Here is a 24,728-nt window from a genome sequence, read left to right as displayed (position 1 = left end):
CACATCTATTAAGTGATGAGAAAACAAGATATATGACTCAGACATTAGCTTTCAGCAAACAATTATTGAACATCTACGCAGATCACATAAGCTGAATTTTTAATGTTTCAGTATATGCTTTTTTTAAAAATGAAAAATGATGAAACTTTAAAGAGGACATAGATCTCAAAAAGTTACCATGTAGAAATTTCAGGAAATTGAATACCATCTTGAATTCAGGAGCCTCCTGCAATATTGTGTGTTTAATCCTGAGTATCCTTTTTTTTTTTTTTTAACTCTGTGTACCAGAGACTTATAATAAAGACATTATCATTGCTTTTAAAACCATCGAAAGAACTCTAGTCTAGCTTAGATAATAGCAATTTAAACACATGGTAAAAATGCTATTGTCAGTTGATGCATTTTGCTGGAAAGAACGTCACTGATGTTTTATTTCTCCCATGAATTTTAATGGGAAATAAACCATTAGTGACAAAACTGACTACAGTATACTTCTATGACACTGTAAAATTTGTGCATTTAAAAATAGACAAGTACTTTTTTGTGTGTTTTTTAAAACTGTGCTCGTTTCACATATATTATTACACACTTATAAATACATCTGGAAGGCAACTGCATTTTGTCAGCAGTGATGATTTGGTGATGTGTCACGGCATATCAGAAAATAGCAGTCTTACACGGGAAACACTTAAGGCTGATTATAAGGATTTCTGTTCTGAGCACCTATCTTTAAATATAGCCCATTACAACACTGTCTAGAGGGAGAAAGTGGTAGTAGGGAATAGAGTCTGTAAGATCTCAGTTCATTTGGATATTCTACTATGAATTACTTTTTTTAAAGGATTTGATAGAGACTTTATAATTAATACTTTAGAAATACATTTTTTTTCTTTTGAGGAATTTCAAATTTTTTTCCACCGGACCAACATAACCATGTTCGGTTCATCTGCTCATAAGTCTGTTTGAAGCTTTCCTGGGAAAATATTGAATCATTGAATGTTCAGGTTAAATGAGAGAAGACAAGAAGCATTCACTTTCATAGGTGCTGCCTGAAAATGCTTGGGCAGATTGAGATCTAGAAATAGACTGATACTAGGCAGGTTCACCGCATTTGAGACGGCCCAAACTTCCTCCCTTGGTGTTTCTCATGCATACCAGCCAGAACTTGCTTCTTTAATGATCTGGAAGTATGCCAGCTCATCTTTCCTCTGGACTTGGCTGCTAAAGGCAGCAGAGGCTCAGTGCCATGTGAGTCCAGAGGAAATGAATGGTACAGCTGAAGATCATCAGAGTAATGATGGCATCTTGTTGCTCTCTAAATCTATTATTTGGAACAGAAATAGAGTAGGGGATTTTCCTAGCATTTCAATTGTAAGAATTAGAAGGAAAATTTGAAAAATGTAGGGGCTCTGAGGGGAAAGTTTTGGAAAAAAACTGAGTGCATTTAACCTTCCATTTCCCATTAGATAATACAATAAGGCAAACTAGAGATTTGCTTTCAGTTTCCTAAAAAAATGCCACTTCTTAAATGATTTAAGTATATAAAAATATTCAGTGGAATTAATTTTTGTTAATTGGTTATCTTAATATTATGACCTTATTGAGGGAAGAGATGTGTCCAAAACCTCTGTCCACCGTATAAATCCTCTTCATCTCTTATTCCAGTCACTTCTGTGGTGACCGTTTAAATTTATGCACGTGAACATGATCAGACCTCTTTTTCTGAATATTACTTCCTAACCTGGGGCCTCTCTGACACGTGGGTCAGGAAGTCTGTGAACTACCTTGACCCTCACACAGGTGCTTCCAGAAATTGTAGAGAAGCTAATACTTTATTAGTCAATCTTGACCTAGAAGGAAGGTGTAATAGTGTATGCTCAGCCACTTCAGTCGTGTCTGACTCTGCGACCCTATGGACTGAAGCCTGCCAGGCTCCTCTGTCTATGGGATTCTCCAGGCAAGAATACTGGAGTGGGTTCCCATGCCCTCCTCCAGGGGATTTTCCCAACCCAGGGATCGAACTGACACCTCCTGCATCACAGGTGGATTCTTTACCGCTGACCCATCAGGGAAGCCCAAAAGGAAGGTAGAAACAAACAAATAAATACACCCCTCTTTCTTCTGCAGTTGCCTCTCTGTTCTAAGAGGCATTTACAAGTTTTATCAGAAGTTTCTGTAGGGTCAAATACAAGTTATTCATATTGGTAGCCCTATTGGCTAATAAATATGTCCTTGTCTTGGCTTCTCATTTTTGTCCTGTTTCTCATTTCCGCTCCCTGGGACCGTATGACCAATTAAACCTCTCACACATAAACCCTCGCATGAGGAATAGTCCTAATCAATCCCTGCTTGAACTTTGGCTTGAGGTCATATAGTTAAATTATACATACTTGAGGAATATTCAGAAATTTGTGTCTCTAGGAAATGATCCTAACAGAAAACTCAAGGATAGAAAACCCCTCTGTTTCATTCCTACCTGGCTCTGTGTATAGCCCTAATCCCAAAGGGAATACAGATTATTTCCCTAACCTTTTGGGCATTGTTTGTGCTAATCTCTGGGGAGTGATAAAATCACTGTGTTTCTAGTGACTAGACATTGAGGTCAATTTCTTCATAAGATTCATTGTTGTGTTTTAATTTTGTTTGGTTTGCCTTCAGTTTTCTTCTTGTTTGTTTTTTTCTGTTTTGTGGTTATATATGCACAGAGAGATGAATAGTCAGTTCAGTCATGTCCTACTCTTTGCAACCCCATGGACTGCAGCACGCCAGATTTCCCTGTCCATCACCAACACCCAGAGCTTGCTCAAACTCATGTCCATCAAGTCGGTGATGCCATCCAACCATCTCATCCTCTGTCATCCCCTTCTCCTCCTTCCTTCAATCTTTCCCTGCATTAGTGTCTTTTCTATGGAGTCAATTCTTCATGACTGTATTTGCTGTGAATAGCAGTTGCTGAGATAATTTGTTGTAACTTACAATAGGGGTAAAAATGTCACACAGCTTCCTACCCAGGAGTGTATTATAAACACATATTTCACTGAATAACAGGATTGTACTACCAGGTTTATAACAGTAACAGTTTGAATTGATTTATGAAATAAATAAATATGATTTTATTACTGTCTTCTTTTGGTGACGGTCTACATGCTGTGGGAAATTCATGACAATCCTGAGTTCTTGGATCATGTAGGCCATTTTTCTACATAAAGAGTTTTATCAAACAGTTTATTAGGTAGTCAACTCTTCATCCTTTGCAGGCCTCGTGATCTTTAAAATTTTATTAAATGCACTATCCATGCCATAAAAATAATATGCTGAAAATGTGGAAAGAATTATGCGTTATATATTTATAAGCTTTAGTATTCCAGGATCAAGCAATTAAAAAGTTTGTCTAAATATTGGTATGAGTGGTATATATATGCATAAGAAATATTTTCATATATTCGAACATGAAGAAATAAGATACTATAAATGTGTATAAATAATGGTATAATAGAGTTTATATTAAAATATATTCATGTATGCAAATAAAAAGAGCTACAGTGGCTGACCTGAATACTTTCTCTATAATATTCTAATTTTACCTAAAAATAAACCAAAATTGGCAAAAATACAACTCATATTTATGGGATACTAGAAAAGAACTTAGACATTGGTATCTAGTTTCTGTGTTTCATATAAACTTGTGTAAGTAATTTAAATTCTCTAATCTCATCTACATTCTTTGTAAAATTCAAATATTAATAATTAATAGAGTAACTGACACTTAAATAGAGCTTACTATATGTTAGACATGCTTTAAATAAATCAATTCCTTTGATCCTGTCAATAAACCTATGAGATACTGTATGATTGCTTCCTTCATAAAAATGAGGAAACTGAGGCACAGAGAGATTCAGCAATTCAGTTACAAAATTGTTAGTAAACAATAGAGTCAGAATTTGAACCCAGGGTTTCCCTGGTGGCTCAGATGATAAAGAATTTGCCTACAGTGCAGGAGATCTGGTTTCAATCCTTGGGTCAGGAAGATCCCCTGGAGTAGGAAATGGTTACCCACTGCAGTATTCTTGCCTGGAGAATTCCATGGACCCAGGAACCTGGTGGGCTATAGTCCATGAGGTCACAAAGAGTCAGACACAACTGAGGAACTAATAATTGGGCTCTGAGTCCACTGAGGTATAATTCTTAAAAGTAATATTTATCTCATAATTAATGGGTTTGTTGTTTTGTTCTAAATGATTAAATGCCATAAAAGAGATAAACTTCCTCATGTAGTATATGATATGTAAAAAATCCTCATGACAATGTTATTTTTACTAATGTTTACCATCATCTGTGGGGATTAAAGGCATGGATTTATACTATGAGATGGAACAGTTGAGCCCATTTCCCAGGATTTCTTGAAAGTCAAGGGTTCTGCAACAAAGAGGTCAGGGATATATAGCGAATTAAGAACTGATCCATTTATCTTTACACTTCAAAAATCTACTCTTTCCCCTTTTGGAAGAAAAAGAAAAGAATCAGGAAAAGAATTCCAATGTGGTTACAGCCAGGACTAAAACAACTATGCAGTTTAAGGCAAGAAATGTTGGATATATATTTTGGGTAGGGCATTAAAAGGGTAAATCAATACACAAAGGTATTGCCAAACTCAATATTTATTACTAAGCAGTTTGGTTGCAGAGTTGAATTTCTATAGTTTTGTATCAGATATTTATAGTTACTCTTATTTTTCAGCTGATATACTTATTGAGAAATAATTGACAAATATAATTGCATATATTGATATTTAAAGTAGACTGTGTCATGATTTTATATGCATATACATGTGGAATTGATAGCTTATGGTGAACAATGTTGGATTCATGATCTCCGAAGAAGAAAATTTAGCTTTGGGACCAGGGACCAGGCTTGATCACTCAAGAGCTTTTGGGTAGGAGAGTTTTATTAAAGTAAGAAAAGGGACATAGAAAGCTTCTGACATAGACATCAGAAGGGGGACAGAGAATGCCTCCCTTGCTAGTGTTAGCAAGGGAGTTATATACTTTTTAAATTAATTATTACAATAAATCAAAAGAATGTCTCAAGTTTGTGAAAATTTTACCAGACCCACTCCCACAATTTACATTTTAGGATAACAGGATTAGAACTTAACAATAGAAAGATCCTACCAGCCCCACTCCCATATATACATTCTAAGATATCAGGATTAGTCAGAAGGTTTTCAGGAAGGAGAAACTGTCCTCAATCAGGATACATTGTTGTTATGTAATCCCTAGTACAGAGTTTAAACTGAATTGTGTAATCATCAGTTCCAGGCTTAAAGAAAAAAACATTTTATGTGACTAAAACTAAGGAATTTAGAGGAAAAAACAAAACGTTTGTCCTTTCGTCCTCCTTGAGAATTCTAGACCCCTATCTCCTCCTTGAGAGCCCCAGGCTCTTTTCTCCTCCTCGGGGATCCCAGACTTCTTATCAACCTGCCTAGGAATTGACTCTCTCAGAATGATTATCAATATCAAAATAATTAAGACATCCATTAACTCAAGTAATTAACTCCTGTTTGTGGTGTGTGTGGTGAGAATAAGATTTACTCTAAGCGACTTTGTATTTTTAATTAATTTTTTGTTTTAATTTTTAATTTAAATGTAGTTGATGTACATATTATGTTAGTTTTAGGTATACTACAAAAAGATGCAACATTGCATTTATTATGAAATGATCATAGTTATAATTCTAGTAGCCATCTTTTCCAAAACAAAGTTATTGCAGTATTATTGACTATATTTCTTATGCTCTATATTGTACCTTTGTGAATTATTTATTATATAACTGGAGGTTTGTAACACTTAATCCCCTTACACCTTTTTTCACTCACTTCCCTAACCTCTTTCCTTCTGGCAACTGTTTGACTCTCCTCTACACCTATGTCTGTTTTCATTTTGTTTGGTTAGTTTGTTTTATTTTTAGATTTCACATGGCAGTGAGATCCTGTGGTATTTATCTTTCCCTGACTTATTTCACAAAGCATAAGAGCCTCCAGATCCAGACATGTCTCAAATGGCAATATTTCATTTTTCATGGTTGAATAATATTCCATTGCATGTCTACATAGCACATTCTCTTTATTCATTCTTTTATCAGTGAGCACTTCTGTTGCTTTTATATTCTGCTATTGTAAATAATGTCACAATGAAGGTTGGAGTCCATATAGCTCTTGTTTATTTTTTGGTGTTTTTGTTTTCTTCAGCAAAATTCTCAGAGGTGAAATTGCTGGATTACATGGCATTTAACTGGTTTTAATGTTTTGAGAAACATTCATATTGAATTCCATAGTGGCTGCACCAATTTACAATCCCACAAACAGTGCACCTAGGTTCCCTTTTCTCAACATCCTTGTCAATACTTGTCTTTTGTTGTTCCTTGCTAAGTTGTGTCCAACTCTTTGTGACCCAATGGACTGCAGCACACCAGGCTCCTCTGTCCTCTACTTTTTCCTGGAGTTTGCTCAGATTCATCTCCACTGAGTTGGTGATGATGATGTCTTTTAGATGATAACTATTATGAGAGACATGAGACGGTAACACTTTCATTGTTTTGATATGCGTTTCTTTAGTGATTACTAGTGTTTGAACATCTTCATGTGTCTGTTGGCCACCTGTTTGTCTTCTTTGAAAAATATCTATCCAGATCCTCTGGCCATTTTGTTTCATTAATATATAGTTGGTTTACAATATTATTTACAATATTATGTTAGTTTCAAAAGTACAGCATAGTGGCTCATTATTTTTGTAGATTATACTCCATTATAGGAGTATAATTATTTGCCATTAGTATATTATACTCCATTATTACACAGCATAATGGGTATATTAATAATTTCCTATGCTCTACAGTGTATCCTTGTTGCTTATCTGTTTTATGCATAGAAGTTTGTATCTGTTTATCCCTAGTTAGTTTTACTCCTAGGTAGTTCTTCCTCCCTTCCCTCTCCTGGTAACCACATTTCTTTTCTATATCTGTTTGAAAATGTACTCATTTGTATTATTTTTAGATGCCATATATAATTTATGTCTTTCAGTGTTTATCTTTCTCTGTCTGACGTATTTCACTAAGCATAATATCCTCTAGATCAATCCATGTTGTAAATGGCAGTATTTCATTCATTTTTTGATTAGATAGCATTCCATTGTTTGTGTATGTGTATATATATACTTATATATATTTATATATTACATGTATATATGTATATATATATGTGTTTGTGTGTATGTATATATATATATACACCATTTCTTTCTTAATGCAGTCATCTGTTGCTGGGCACTTGGGTTAGTTTCATGTCTTGACTATTATAGATTATGCTGGGATGCATGTATTGTTTTGAATTAGTGTTTTTGTTTTTTCTAAATATATACTCAGAAATGGGATTGCTGGATCCACTTATGGTAGTTCTATTTGAAGAACTTCCATACTGTTTTCTATAGTGGTTGCACATATTTACATTTGCTCCAGCAGTGTAAAGGGCTTCCTTTTCTCCACATCCTCACCAACATTTGTTATTCTCCTCTTAGCCATCTGTATATTTTCTTTGGAGAAATGTCTATTAATGTGTTCTGCCCACTTTCTGATTGAGTTGTTTGATTTTGCTTTGATACCGAGTTGTATGAGCTATTTATATATTTTGAATATTATCCCTTGTCAGTTGTATCATTTGCAAATATTTTCTTCCATTCTGGAGTATATCTCTTCATTGGTCAGTGGTTTCCTTTGTTGTGAAAAAGCTTTTAAGTTTAATTAGGTCCCTTTTGTTTATTTTTGTTTTTTTTTTTTTTCTTTTGGCTTAGGAGATATATCCAACAAATAAAGCCATGATCTGTATCAAAGAGTGTTCACCTTGTTCTCTTCTAGGAGTTTTGTGGTTTCAGGACTTACATTCAGGTCTTTAAACCATTTTGCGTTTATTTTTATGTATAGTAAAGCAATGTTCTGATCTTACTGTTTAACATGTGGTTGTCGAGTTTTCACAGCATCACTTGTTTAAGAGGCTCTTTTTCTCCATTGTATATTTTTGCCTCCTTTGTTATAGTTTAATTTACTATAGATCTATGTGTTTATTTCTGGCTTTGTTCATTTTCTAATCAGATTGCGTGATTTTTTAATGTTGAGTTGTATGAGGTCTTTATATATTTTGAATATTAACCTCTTGTCAGATATATAATTTGCAAATGTCTTCTCTCATTCAGTAGGTTGTGTTCCTGCCTTTTGTTGGTAGTTTCTTTTGCTGTGCAAAAACTTTTTAGATGATGTAGTCCCATTTGCTTATTTATTTATTTTTTTGCTTTTGTCTCCCTTGCCTAAGGGGGCATGTTAAAAAAGATATCAATAAAGAATGTTGTTAAAGAGCTTACTGCCTATGTTTTTTTGTCAGATTTACTTTGGTCTTTCATTTAAGTCTTCATTTCAAATTGATTTTTGTATATGGTGTGAAAAAGTAGTCTGGTTTGATTCTTTTGCATGAAGCTATCCACTATTCCCAAAATCACTTGCTGAATAGACTGTCTTTTCTCCATTGTATATTCTTTCCTTCTTTCTTGTAGATTGCTTGACCATAGGCATGGAGGTTCATTTCTGAGTTATTGATTCTGTTCCATTGATCTATGTGTATGTTTTTGTGCTAGTACCATGCTGTTTTGATTACTGTAACTTTGTAGTAAAGTCTGGGAGCATGATGCCCCAAATTAGTTTTTATAAAGATTGCTTTGGCAATTTGGGATCTTTTACTGTCCCATATTAATTTTATGATTATTTCTTCTTTAACTATGAAAAGCGTTATGGGTGTTTTGCTAGAGATTGTGTTAAATCTGTAGATTGCTTTGGTAAAAGGCCTTCTCTAATGCTCTGATCTTTATTATTTCTTTCTTTCTACTAACTTTGGGTTTAATTTCATCTTCACTAGACACCATGAGATCAGCAAGAGTCTTAGCAAGTAAGAAACATATTGCAAGTGTTGTCAATTTTGTGAAGGGAAAAACTTATATCATTATCTTAAGTATTTCATCATATTCCATTCTGTTATTGATGTTAGTTACTCAAAGTAAATATATAAAACATATGCACACAGCTCCAGATATATTATACCTCAGTTTTGTTTGTTTGTTTGTTTTTCATGAAGCTGCTTTTGTTCATTTCCAGTAACCTTCATTCTGCTCCTTGTCATGCCAAACCCCTTAGTTTGGTGTCCCAATCAAGGCCCCATTGCCTGAATGTATCATTCATTTAGTAAATACTTATTGACTGCCTACAGGACCAATCAGAAATACTATGTGATAATCATTCTCAGGAGCTTATAGTATACTGAGGGGAAAAAGACAGTAGAAAGAGTAAATTATTTATAAAAAATGGGAAGATGAGAAGAACATTCTATTCAGGATGAACTGGGTTGGGGCTATCAGGAAAGGCTTCTTAGAGGATTACCAACTTAAATCCTAATGTAAGAGTGGGGACTAGATAAATGATATGGGAAGGACCTAGGGAGAATAATTTAATTTAATAAGATTTTTATTTCTTTCTTGAGTGTTCAAATACTATGTTAAACAACTTACTATGATAGTTTTCCACTGTAATGAAAGCTGAATTTTATGCCTTACTTCCATATTTCTCTTTCACCAAAATTCATTGATAAAATATAGGATAAAAATAAGCAAATGAGTGAGAAAAAATCAAAGAGAGATTAGGTAAAACAAAAGATATCTCACTAAGTGAGTGGCTTTTAATAAGAGAGGGGAAATTTTTGCCACCTGCGGGACTTTTGGCAATGTCCTAGGGTACAGTGTTTGACTGTCACATCTTGGGGGTGAATGCTAGTGGTATCTAGTGGGTAGAAGACAGAGATACTGCTAAACATAGTATATTGCACAGGACAATGCCCACAACAAAATAAATGATTATCTAATCCAAAATGTCAATAATGTAGAGGCTGCTCTAGAGCACTGAATTTTCTTGTGTCTGGGTTACAACACCCTGCAGCGTTTTTTTGTTTTTTGTTTTTGTTTGTTTTGTTTTGAGTTTCGAATAATAGCCTTGTAAAGGGATCTCTTTTGGCTAGAAACATACTAATACTGCAATGCAGACAGATTTAAGCAAGGACTTCTATGGCATGTTATTAGCTTATTAACTTCACCTTTTTCCCCAAGTCACCAAGATTTGTCAGCTCAGAAATTAAACCTCATATTTAGTCTAAGGTTGGAACTCAACATTCAAAATAACAAAGGTCATGGCATCTGGTCCCATTATTCATGGCAAACAGATGGGGAAACAATTGAAAACAGTGAAAGAATTTATTTTCTTGGGCTCCAAAATCACTGCAGATGGTGACTGCAGCCATGAAATTAAAAGACACTTCCTCCTTGGAAGAAAAGCTAGGACCAACCTAGAGAGCATATTAAAACCAGAAACATTACTTTGCCAACAAAGGTCCATCTAGTCAAAGCTATGTTTTTTCCAGTAGTCATTTATGGATGTGAGAGTTGAACCATAAAGAAGGCTGACCACAAGAACTGATGCTTTTGAATTGTGGTGTTGGAGAAGACTCTTGAGAGTCCCTTGGATTGCAAGGAGATCAAACCAGTCAGTCCTAAGGGAAATCAAACCTGAATATTCACTGGAAGGACTGATGCTGAAGCTGAAACTCCAATACTTTGGCCACCTGTTGCAAAGAGCCAACTCATTAGAAAAAGACCCTGATGCTGGGAAAAACTGAAAGCAAGAGAAGAAGGGGATGACAGAGGATGAGATGGTTGGATGACATCACTGACTCAATGGACATGAGTTTGAACAAGCTCCAAGAGATGGTGAAGGACTGGGATGCCTGACATGCTGCAGTTCATTGGCTCACAAAGAGTTGGACATGACTGAGCGACTGAACAACAGCAACATATGTTTGGATATGGACCTTCTATTGCTAAAAGCATGTGTGCTCTCTTTTTCCCTCTCACCCCGTCTCTCTCTTTCTTCTGTCTTTGTCTCTCTCTCTCTGTTTCACACACATACACACACCCATTGGTGGAAAGTTGGCAAAATATAAGTATTAATTTAAAATGATATTAAAGGAAGATAATTTTTATTGTTTAGTCACTAAGTTGTGTCCAACTCTTTGTAATCCCATGGATGGTAGCCTTCCAGATTCCTATGTCCATGGGATTTCTCAGGCAAGAATACTGGAGTGGATTGCCATTTCCTTCTCCAGGGAATCTTCCTGACCCAGGAGTTGAACCCAGGACTCCTGAACTGGCAGGTGGATTACTTACTGCTGAGTCTCCAGGGAAGCCCCAGGAAGAGACTAAAGAAACATAATTAATGTAATGTGATATCTTGGTTTAGGTCCTGGAATAGAAAAAGTAATATTAGTTTAAAAAGTTTTTGAAATACAATAAAGTCTGGAGTTTTGTTAATTGTAATATACCAGGGATACTTTCTTATTTTTGATAAATGAATTATTGTTATACAAAACATTAGCATTAAAAGGAACTGAGTAAGTTGTACATGGAGACTTTCTGTATGATTTCTACATCTCTTCTGTGAATATAAAATTATTCTAAAATAAAAATTGTAATTTAATAAATGACATTGAAGAGGAGAATAAAATAAATGGTTAAGGGATTTTCATTTAAAAGCAATTTTTAAAATTATGTTTTTCAATTAGCAGCATTAAAACAGTTTGTTGCAATGTAGTAAGTGAAATAGTTTGCCATTACATTTTCCACCTTTGTTTAATTGAAATCATAAGCTGTTTGTTTTAATTTTATGCAAAAATGAATGTGTGACTGAGACATTATAAGTAAGGGGTCCAGAATTAGCTTATGGATTTTTTGGCTACTATGGGTCAATATATTTTAAATAAATTTGTCAACATTGGATAAATGAAGATTTCACATAAACTTCCCTTGAAAAATTGGGAGAACTTGTAATCTTGGATCTAGTTCAGATGTGTCTAAACATTTTTCAGTAGAAGTCTCCTCCTTTAATCTGGGCACATTTGCCAGATGGCCACATACTCCTTTCTTTTTATACCTCACTCCCAACCTAATTACCAGGTGATCAATTGTACACCTTTCAGCATTTGATATCTAATTTTCATATTTCACATTCATGTTTCACTCCTCAAAATTGAATAAATATGGACCTTTTGTAGTTTTACTAATTTAAATTTTTGAAAGATTTGATTAAGCTAATTTACCTGTTAACATATAAGTCTGTGGAAACTCTTTCCTAGAGTTTCACGTATGAAATGTTAACCTGTTTCTGGGCCTCAGATTTTTTAAGTTTCATCCAACTTCTTTCAGTAGAACAAGCAAAGGATAGATTAATTTTCCATTTCTATCCAGTGTCTACATAATTTAGGACTAATTTATTATTTATCTTTTCTCTTATGGTAGGTTTGTGCCAAGACTTTTGTATTATATATATTACATAATAATTTTTATATCTAATTTTTAGAACTTTCACTTGGATTAATATAATCATGCCATTGTACCTTACTAGTTCCCTTGGAATAGGAATGAGTTGTGTAAACACAGTGAGTGATCTTGGCAATTGACATTCTATAGAATCATATTTTGTTTCTTTAAATAATTGTTAATATTTTTAAATAATTTTTTTTTATATAGAGAAATATAGTCTCTTGTATATCATTATTTTTCATATCTTGGGATTCACTGACTCAATTCCAAGAAGTAGTCTCCCAGTCCTTTTTTTTTTTCCTTTTCTTTCTTTCTCCTTTATAAAGATCTTGGATACCTCTTTAGAGGAATAATGTACTTGTTGAGCAGTAAAAGGCTTCTAATTAAGCCCCATTATTTTGGGAATTGGTTGATGTTACAGGGTTTTCATAAAGCCAAAGATTTGTCAAGCCCATTGGTGTAAATAAAAAAGTTGAGGAACAGAAGATACTAAGGCTAAAAAAGATTGCTTTGAACTACTTTAAAAATTTCCTAGCAGTAACATTAAGGGCTAAAATATAGCCACAGTAACACCTAACAATTCATGAAAACATATTTGTAGGATTCAAAGAAAATATTAACACTTGGTTTGGTTTTACAATATATTTGAAAGAAAAAATATTTAATTACAAATATTTTATATAACCTAGATTTTGTTTCACATGCTTTGTCCTTCTTTGCCATGCCAAAAAATACTGTCTTGTATTAATAAGTCTTTTGAGGAAGAGTGCTTCATGATCTGACTCCTCTTGCTATAGTAAGTCTTTCAAATATATACTCTCAGGCAACCTGTACTTTTCCTTTGTAGCATTTTAAAAGATTACTTAATTAATCTTAAAATGAGATGTTTCATGTTGTCTCTATAAAATGTGAGGTATGTGGGGAGGCAAGGCCTGGTTTACAACTATGTGATCACTAATTCTCATACTGTTGAATGGACTCATATCTATAATAAATAACATTGATTGAATGGATAACTGAGTAAATAATTAAGTAAATAAATATATTTGGCCCTTTTTTTTAAAACTAAATAGAACTATATACCAATACAAAAGCATAAGTATATGGGGGATAATTAAAAAGCAGAGACATTATTTTGCCAACGAAGATCCGTCTAGTCAAAGCTATGTGTTTTCCAGTAGTTATGTATGGATGTGCGAGTTGGACTATAAAGAAAGCTGAGTGCTGAAGAATTGATGCTTTTGAACTGTGGTGTTGGAGAAGACTCTTGAGAGTCCCTTGGACAGCAAGGAGATCCAACCAGTCAATACTAAAGGAAATCGGTCCTGGGTATTCATTGGAAGGACTGATGCTGAAGCTGAAACTCCAATACTTAGGCCACGTGATGTGGAGAACTGACTCATTTGAAAAGACCCTGATACTGGGAAAGATTGAAGGCAGGAGGAGAAAGGGACAACAGAGGATGAGATGGTTGGATGGCATCACCGACTCTGCCTGGAAGCCCATCCTCAATTTCTGATCTACATTCATGTGTCTTAACTTTTCAAGATTGAGCTCTGACATTATTTCAAGGATACCTTCTCTAAACTCCCAGGTTGCAAAAATGTCCACATTTTATGCTCCCAAAATACTTGCTTATCTTTATTTATCACTCATAATACATAATTAAAATAACCAGTTTGTATCTAACTCCTTCTTAAGACTTCAGATCCAATAAAGAAAGGATGTTATCTTATCTTATTCATTTTTGCATGGAAATACTCTAAGTCAATGTTTGGTATTGAATAAATATCCTTCATAAATGAATTATAATAAATCATTATCGAATATTCATTTGACCTTTCACTAGGTTGAAGGATTGTCCAGAATTACAAGTGATATCCAATTTCCCTACTTCTTTGATGAACTGACTCTTTTTCTTGCATTTTAATTGAAACATTTAAGTTATAAACATTGGCCTTTTTATTTCTTATATTTAGGTATATTTTACTTTTATTTAGCTGTTCATCAGTTAAATTTCTTAAACGTTTTCTAAGCATTTACTATGTGTTATATACTAAGCCAACTTCATGTCACTCAGAGATAAAAGAAATAGTTGCTGACATAGAGGAACATAATTATTTGTAGGTAAACTAAAAAAAAAAAAAAAGAGTTTAAATCCTCTAGTACAAATAAGGATGTGGAAGAATGAATTTTAGTAGGATGAGCTAAAAAATAATAGTTCAGATAAAAATAGCATGTGAAAAGCTATGGAAGTAAATTAGAGCATAGTACATTTTAAAATTACAAATCATCAACTGAAGTTTCCTGCCTTTTTTAATGTAGAGCAGATAGTCTAATCTCTTTTTTTAAAGGAGGTCTAAACATTTCTCTTGACCAGACATACAAATGGCCAGGAGGCACATGAAAAGATGCTCAATGTTGCTAATTATGAGAGAAATGCAAATCAAAACTATGAGATATGACCTCACACCTGTCAGAATGGCCATCATCAAAATGTCTACAAACAGTAAATGCTGGAGAGGATGTAGAGAAAAAGGAACTCTCCTACATTGTTGGTGGGAATGTAAATTGCTGTAGTCACTATGGAGAATAGAATGGAAGTTCCTTAAAAAACTAAAAATAGAGTTACCATATGGCCTAGCAATCCCAATCCTGGGCATATATCTGGAGAAAAGTACGGTTCAAAAGGATACATGTACCCCAGTGTTTATCACAGCACTGTTTACAATTGCCAAGACATGGAAACAATTTACATGTTCATCAACAGATTAAAGGATAAAGAAGACATGGTCCCTATGCACAATAGAATATTACTCAGCCATTAAAAAGAATGAAATAATGCCATTTGCAGCGACATGGTTGGACATGGAGATTATCATACTGAGTAAAACAGGGAAAGACAAATATCATTTATTGCTTATATGCTGAATCTAAAATAAAGTACAAATGAACTCATTTATGAAACAGAAACAGGCTAAAAAATGTAGGGAATTATTGTTAACAGAGGAAGGATGGGAGAGGGATATATTGGAAATTTGGGATTGACACACACACAGTACTATATTTACGATAGATAGCCAACAAGGACCTACTGTATAACACAAGGAACTCTGCTTAATATTTTATAATAACTTTAGTGGGAAACGAATTTCAAAAATAATAGATACTTGTAATGTATAACTGAATCACTTTGCTGTATACCAGAAACTAACACAGCTTTGTTAATCAATGATACTCTGATATAAAATAAAAATTAAAAAAAAATAAAGGAAGTCTAAAGTCTTCTAAGAGATTTCAGTGAATTTCTTGACAGTAACTGGATACTTACTGTCAAATGGTTAATTCTGTCTTAAAATTCCTGATTTTGTGAAGTACTTACATTCTATATAAATTCAAATAGACATTGTCCCTAATTCTATCTAAAAAAGCAAATAACAGGTTTTGAATATAGAGGTGATATATAACTTGGTGATGACTTGCTCAGTTAATCTGGATAATTTGAAAAGGAGGGCTGTCTACATGAAAAGTAGGCAAACAGCTTGAAACTGAATATTACATACTCTTACCTTTTAAATACTTTGTCCTACCAGTTGCTGAAGTGTTTTTTTAACTCTGACTTCTTCACCGCATACCATCTTCCTACTCACATCATCCTCTTATTCCTTTCTTTTCTTCCAACTGCCCATTTCTCTTCCACCCCCTTCCCCCACTGGATGGCCTTAAGAACACTATGGTTTCTATGTATATTGTGTATAATAATTTATCTCATCCTATCCTACCACCTAATCTTTCCTTCTTATTGATAAACTTAGTTTATGTTGGATCTTATTTTATTTTTACCATAAAGCATAATAAAACATTAATTCACATAAATCACATATCAAAATCACTGACTTGATGCCATGTGTGCTCTCATCCTAATACCAGTGGGATGTTGCAGGAAAACAAAGCACAAGGAGAGGCCATATCATATGTAAATATGACCTTCATGACTAGATTAAATTACTAACATCCAAGAGCTAGGAAAGAAAAAAAAACAACTTACTTTTATGTCTTGAAAATTTGTGTGTTTGTTTCTCCTTTTTAATAGAAATTGCATTTACTGAGTTTTAATCAAATTTATCTGATCCCATGCAGTCTGCCTCTTGCTAATTTTAATTCTGTCCCTTTCATAGCATCTCCTCTGTTTTTCAGTTCCCTGCTCTGGGTTCATTTCAGTATTATTCCATATTTATATGCTTCCTTTCAGTGAAGACATGGATTAGACTTTCATTCTTATGCAGATGACACTCAGATCTACTTGAAGATTAGTCCTAATTGTTACTCTACTTCTGATATTTTATCAGCATCTCATGAAATCTTAGAGACTAGGATGTCCAATTAAATGTTACTGAGCTGAACTATTCAGGGATAAGTGCTACTTATTCAGTTCCAGGCACTGATTTAAATAGGTTTTATCATTCACTTTCAGATGCATGTGTATATGTATGAGTGTGTGTTTCATGACTAACAGTCAACAATATGAGAATTTTAATTGATTCAGAGAACTGTTTCTATACTCATTTATTTGAAGTTCAATACAGATCTTAGTTTAATAATTCTATATTTTTCAGGTAATGAAATTGTATACTATGTTAAATATTTACTAAACAAATAAAACAAGAACAAAATGAAATTCTGAAATATTGAAACTATATAACCATATATATATATATATGTAGCCATATATATATATAAATATAACCATATTTCAAGGCATTGCTTAAATCTACATTTTTGGGTTTAGATTGTTATAGAGGAAATGCTAAAGTAGGATTTCACCTCATAATAAAAATAACTTCATGTGAAGCTTTCTAAACTATTGAGTTCCCTTCCCAGGAAAAAAAGAATTCAAGAGAAAGATAAAGTGTAGTTGAACATTGTCCTTCAAGAACTATGCCAAATATGATGCAGAGAGACTAAAATTCTGATATTAACTCATGTATCTGTACCTTATTTAATGTCGTTTATTATCTGTGTGAAAACCTCACAATTCCCATTTATTTCTGTTAAGAGAACAGACACTAGTTCAGGTGGTATTCTCATTTGTCCTATTTTCCTTTGTCAACTTTGATAACAAATTTCTACCAAGCTTTATTCATTTTTTATAGCAAATCTTTTCTGATCTCAGTGAAAAATTAATCCTTCAAATTTTTTCATTTTCAGAGCATTTTTATTTCCTAGTTTACTCAGTCCTTCATTTTAATTTTTAATTTATAAAATATTTTCCATACCTTTCAAAGTATTAATTCTCTCTTTGAACTCATATATCTTTTGTACTTCCTATAAGTTCCAACTTAGAAATTTCTAAATTTCTTGACCCATTTGCTTTTTCTCAAAGTCATTTTTTATCAGTAGGTTGTTTTATATTTAAAACATATATATCTGCCAACATGAGTTGATTGTTTTTTTCCTTAGATTATCCCTGAAGCATTTCCATTCAACTATCTCTAATAGTAATGATCACATATTAATTTTAAAAGATAATGTCTCAAAAAGTGTTACATAGAAACAAGTAGCTTGTTGTATACAAGTTCACCCTGAATTTTCTCATTTGTTCTTTATAAGTTGCTATAAAAGCCACTGGAGGGAAAAAAAAGCCAAATTACTAGATGGGAGGGGGCACAAAACATAGAAATAAAACAATTATTTTTCTATGTTACTTCCTAGTAATCTTTTCTGATCTGTTGTCTGCTTCCATAACCCTTCCTGGTCTATTATGCCCATAGTATCTTGTAAATCCAGTGTTATCTCCTAGTTTAGTATTTCTCTTCTCTTCTAGACTGTAAACTCTCTGAGGGCAGAGACCTTGACTCTCTTTTTTATCTTGCCATTTTCAGTCTCTGGCACTGTATCAAGCAGAATATACACTCATTTAATGTTTTTGGAATGCATGAATTTTCAGAATAAATACCATACAGCATTCAGCTTTCACAAATTAGTTAAAAATATAGCATCTAAAATTAGTATGTAGAATTTATCAAAAAAAAATACATTTAATTTGAAAATTCTTTTTTATTTTCAGTGAACAATCTGATGATTACATTCCCTGGACAAAAGTTCTTAACTGTTCGATCATATGTGTTTCTAAATCTGGAATGTATTTGATTAGTAAATAATAAAAATATTAATTTTTCATTGTGACATTAATATATTGCATTATATTGTTATCATTTATTGCAATATATTGTGTTATCATTTTATTTTGTATCAGTTTCTATCAGCTTATAATATAAGCTAAATATCAGTTTATATCATAGACATATAAAGGTTTAAATGCTAGATTCTACTAAAGTTTCTAAAACCATAATAAGTCTGATTCTCTCAAGCACCCAACATCAAATACTTCTTATTTATAACATATCATTTGCTTACTTCACTACCATGAAATCCAAAATAAATTTACATTTATAAAATTATTATTCAGTGAGGTAGTATCCCCACTTTCTTTTTCCTCTCCTGGGTCTTAGTCCCAGGAGATAGTTTTTTTGGGAGAGAAAATAAATAATTCAAATCAATATAATAAAAGCCCTACTTTATGCTTTAATTAAATCTCATGATATAAACAGAAGCTATCAACCTTGTTGCAAAACATAGATAGTAAAAAGAGAGTTCAGTTACCACTGGTGGTGGTTGGGGAACGACAGATTAGAAGGAAATTATGAGTAACATTTACCATAGTTTACCTCTGTGAGATCAGGGACTGTTCCCTTTCATGTGGAGAAGTAACCACAACATGTCTCTCCATGTTCAGTTCTCACTGAATACTAGAAGTTGTCCATCATTAAATACCAGACACATTCAGTTTTAGTCATTTTAGGTTTTTCCCTAGCAATATTTATCATCATACCTCACAAGACCCCATCAGAAACCCTAAAAAAGTAAGTTTTTTGTTGGTACATCTCACATAGTCTAGCCATTCTGACTTGATGAAACTCACAAAGTTTGGGCTGTTCGTGCTTATTCATTGTTATATGCATTCATCATCATACCTTATTAAAACATCCAGTTTTCCAAATTACAAGTTACAATTTCTAGAAGTGATAGAAACTCTACAAATTTAAAATTAATATCACCTGCTTTGTCTACCACCTCTTTTGTAGCATAAAAATATAGTTTATTTCATGGCCAATGTCAGATTATTCTCAGAAATAATCTAACACTATGTGTCACATCCCTGGATAATAAGCAAAGAGATCACTGTAGATATTGAAAGATATAATTGGAAATACTTTTGCTAGGGTAAGATCACAATATTAACCTACAGGTTAAATAAAAGAGAAATATTACAAATACACCTGAATTCACATTGAGTTTTTACTAAAAAAACCCCATAATTTTCCATGTTTTATATGCCATCAAACCGTTTTAATAACAATAAGGCTATGTCACTGAGATTGGACAACAACATAACTTCCAGGCTCTACTAACATCTTTGCACCTATTGGGAGAAGCCATTAAGAGCACAGAGATAACTGCATAATGTAATTGTAAAGTCATTGTATGCCTATCAGAGAGTGTGGGTGATATAGTTTAACTGTCTAAGTTTATAGGTGAAATAATGGGATTCAGATGGTTTGGATTTGCTCAAGTGTGAACACAAAATAAGTAGAAGAGGCAGGGATAGTGAAGGTACACAGACTACGAAGCTACGTGGACTTCATCCTAATGATTCTGTTAAAGACACAGGCTATCATACCCCTCATAACAAAGAATTACTACCTGCTAGAAATCTTCCAACATGCCTAAGGGACAGCCTTAGAGCAGGAGACCATGCTTAGTTGCTCAGTTGTGTCCAACTCTTTGTGACCCCATGGACTGTAGCCTGCCAGGCTTCTCTGTCCATGGGGATTCTCCAGGCAAGAATACTGGAGTGGGTTGCCATGCCCTCTTCCGGGGGATCTTTCCAACCCAGGGAATGAACCCAGATCTCCTGCATTGCAGGTGGACTCTTTACCATCTGAGCTACCAGAGAAGCCCAGAGCAGGAGACAGTAGAACTTACTTGTTCACAGAGCTGTTAGTGGATCATTTGTGGAAGAGAATATCTACCAAAGGGTGGTAGCTTAAATTGCCACTATATCCAAAGGCCAGATGGAGTGGGGAGTAGTGGGGAGATACCAGTCAGAAACAAAATCAAATCTTTGTTGTTACTCTCATTATTTTAGTCACAGTTTCATTCATTCATTCCTATATTTAATGAATATCTACTGTGTGCCACATGCTGTTCTAGGCACTGGAGACACCATAGTGAACAAAACTGAGTCCTTGCTCTCATGAAGGTATCATCTAATAAGGAAAAGAGACAGTAAACAGTGGTATATATGTGTGTGTCTGTACATATTTCTGTATGTATATCCTTTCCATAAATATGGATATCTCTGTATACAATTGTATATGAAGGTTAAAAATCTAAGTTTAGATAGATTATTCAGATAGAACAGACTATTAAGAACTATTTGAGGAGAAACCTATACAAAGTGAGAAATACAACAAGTGCTAAGGTCTTAAAGTGCAAACGTCCTCAGTGTTTTGTAGAAATTGCAAGTAAGTGAGTGGAAGGAGCTTTATGAAATGTTCAAATCCTGAGAATATGTTGGAACCAGATCAACAGAGTCCCTCAATATTACAAAAAAAAAAAAAAAATAAGATTCTGGAAGGGAGACTGATAGAAATACTTCAGGGTTCAGTAGACTCAGAGACAACTATAGACAGGACCCAGTTGACATATTGCATGCAAAAATGATATTTAACCTGTGAATTGAATCTTTCTTACTCAACCAGAAAATAAAATTTTTGCTTGTCTTGCTCAAGTACTTGAAACATTATATCTAGCACAAATCTAAACGCCTGGAGGTTACAGTTGAACCAGATCATATTTCATTGTATTTAACCTTTTTCGTAGGTGTTTTTCCAAGCATAGTTAACTGTATGTGCTTGACCTGAGGGAAGACTAGGACTACAGTATATTGATAGAGAAGCTAGGGTTGAATTTTTTGGTTTTTCCTAGTATACTTATATCATTTTCTTGAAACAGCATAATACTCTTTACAGTAGCTCACAATGTCTCCATATATATAAGCTCATTTCACTCCAAAACAAAACTGTAAAATGATAAATTAATTATTCTTCTCTACCTTTTTAAAAACATAAGTGACATATGAATAAGACATATAAAATATTGTAAAATAACTATCAAAAACACTGAGTTAAGATAATCATAGATATATAGAACATATAAAAATTAGTTAATTTGTATCAATTCATTTTAAATCCCTAAAATCAGGATGTTAACATTTTTGTGACAAAAAGCCTTTGCATCCAGAATGCAACCTATCTTTCCACTTACATGGTTTCTTACGTGGAACACAACCTGTCTTGGTACTTATACAGGTTTTATTTAATTTCCTTCTGAAATTTTTTATGCTTCTTTTTATGGAACACTTGTACCTTTCTTGCTAAATATGTTTTAAAAATTACATGTTCATTTTGTTGCTTGTGTGAATTTGATCTTTCAGTTTGAATTGCCAACTGTTACTCTTATAAAAGAGAACTTTACATTTTCACATGCATTTCTTCTTCAAAGGCAGCTTATGTGACTAAAATATAAAATAATATAAATTGTAGATACATTATTAACTTTTTTGAGCTTAAATAGGCAAATAGCATATTTGATTAAAAAATGATACTTTTTGTTTCTTTAAATTTTGTAATGCTTTCCAAAATTTTTCCAACTCTATTGCATTACCTAGAACTTCTTAGATAATGTTGAGTGCTACCATAGATTGTGAGCATCCATATTTTGTTCTAAGCTTAGAGGGTTATGAATTGGTATGAATTGAGTATGGGATTTGAATTGGGAGTTTTGGATTCACATATGTACACTACTATGTATAAAATAGATAACTAATGGGAACCTATTGTATAGCACAGGGAACTCTGCTCAATGCTCTGTGGTGACCTAAATGGGAAGGAAGTCTAAAAAGAGGGGGTATATATATACATACAACTGATTCACTTTGCTGTACAGCAGATGCTAACACAACATTATAAAGCAACTATGCTCCAATAAAGTTTAAAAAAAAAAGAGGGGGGGATGTGAAGGAAAACAGACTAGTGAACATGGAAAACTTAAAAGAAGTTGCAGTATAATGATCTCAATGTGGAATCTAAAAATGACAAACTCACAGAACCAGAGAGTAGAATGTTGTTGTTGTTCAGTTGCCTAGTCATATCTGACTCTTTGTGACCCCGTCACAAAGGCCAGGCCTCCCTGCCCCTCACCATCTCCCGAAGTTTGCCCCAAGTTCATGTCCCTTGCATCGGTGATGCTTTCCAGCCACGTCATCCTCTGACACCTTCTTCTCCTTCTGCCCTCAATCTTTCCCAGCATTAGGGACTTTTCCAAAGAGTCATCTGTTTGCATCAGATGACCACAATATTGGAGCTTCAGCTTCAGCATCAGTCCTTCCAGTGAGTAGTCAGTGTTGATTTCCCTTAAGATTGATTGGTTTGATCTCCTTGCTGTTCAAGGGACTTTCAGAAGTCTTCTCCAGCACCACATTTCAAAGGCATCAATTCTTTGGCATTCTGCCTTCTTTATGGTCCAGCTCTCACAATTGTATGTGACCACTGGGAAAACCTAGACTTGACTACATGGACCTTGGTCAGCAGAGTAATGCCCCTGCTTTTCAAAATGCCGTCTAGGTTTGTCATAACTTTCCTACCAAGAAGCAATAGTCTTCTGATTTCATGGCTGCAATCACCATCTCCAGTGATTTTAGAGCCCAAGAAGAGGAAATCTGTCACTACTTTCACCTTTTCCCCGTGCCATGAAGTAATGGGGCTGGGTGCCATGATCTTAGTTTTTTGATATTTAGTTTTAAGCCAGCTTTTTCACTCTCCTCCTTCACCCTCATCAAGAGGCTCTTTAGTTCCTCTTTGCTTTCTGCCATAAGGGTGGTGTCATCTGCATATCTGAGGTTGTTTTGATGTTTCCCCCTGCAGTAAATTCCAACTTGTAATTCATTCAGCCCGGTATTGCTCATAATGTGCCCAGTGTATAGGTTAAACAGGGGGACAGCAGAAATGCCCTGTCATACTGCTTTCTCAATCTTGAACCAGCCATTTGTTCTATAACTGTTCTAACTGTTGCTTCTTGACCCACATACAGGTTTCTCAGAAACATATAAGATGGTCTGGTATTCCCATCTCTATAAGAGCTTTCCACAGTTTGTTATGACCCACACAGTCCAAGGCTTTAGCATAGTCAGTGAAACAGAGGTAGATGTTTTTCTGGAATTCTCTAGCTTTTTCTGTGATCCAGTAAATGTTGGCAATTTGATCTGTGGTTCCTCTTCATTTTCTAAACCCAGCTTGGACATCTGGAAGTTCTTGGTTGGTTCAATGCTGAAGCCTAGCATACAAGATTTTAAGCATTACCTACTAGCATGGGAGATGAATGCAACTGTCCAATGGTAGAATAGCAGTTCTTAAAAGTGAGTCTGGAGGTGCTAGGTTAAAGGGAAAAAATTTCCAGTTCATCAGATGAATAATTTTTAAAAATATAATGTAAAGTATGGTGATTTGTAGCTACTGATGCTGTATCACATGCTCAAAAGTTACTAAGACAATAGATCTTAAACATTCTTATTAAACTTCACACATACATACAAATGCTGATTATGTGAAGTGATGGAGATGTTAATTAAGTCTTCATGTTGTTCACCTTAAACTTAATGTTATATATCAACTATGTCTCAATAAATGTGGGAAAAAAAATTTGTGAGGCATCAGAAATTTTGTAAGGCCTTGATAGAACTTTGGTAGCCTAAAATCAGCCAAAGTATTAATAATGCAGAAATTGGAAATTGAAAATTGAACAGAAGAGAAGAAAAAGGAGTAGTGAGCATGGGAGACTTACAAGGAGGGAGGTAGTAAATGAAAAAAGGAAAGATTGGTAATTAATGTTGAGGGAAAAAATATAATTAATTATTTTTTATAAAATAATATTTATATTGTTTAAAATATAAAAATTGTACACAAACAAGAGAAGATTAAAAATAACCATTGAATCACCAGAAAATTGTCAAAAATAGATTTATGCTAAAATATGAGCTAAAGGGGAAAAAAAAACTAATAAAAAATTACATGTTTAACATACTAGGAAGACACACATTTCATAATAAAAAAAATAAGACTTGGAGTTGGAAGACCTGAGCTCAAA

The 24,728-nt window shown here is 33.9% G+C and overlaps 1 protein-coding gene across 4 annotated transcripts in view; it reads left to right on the top strand.

Moving 5' to 3' along the window:
* Positions 1-24,728, top strand: part of CSMD3 (CUB and Sushi multiple domains 3) — a 1,311,921-nt gene that overhangs the window by 614,482 nt on the left and 672,711 nt on the right. The gene's annotated exons all lie outside the window — the stretch shown is intronic.

The sequence above is a fragment of the Giraffa tippelskirchi genome, chromosome 6 (genome assembly GCF_054371585.1).
Source record: "Giraffa tippelskirchi isolate mGirTip1 chromosome 6, T2T-mGirTip1v1.2.pri, whole genome shotgun sequence".
NCBI classification, from domain to species: domain Eukaryota; kingdom Metazoa; phylum Chordata; class Mammalia; order Artiodactyla; family Giraffidae; genus Giraffa; species Giraffa tippelskirchi.
This window is presented reverse-complemented; position numbering and strand designations above follow the sequence as displayed.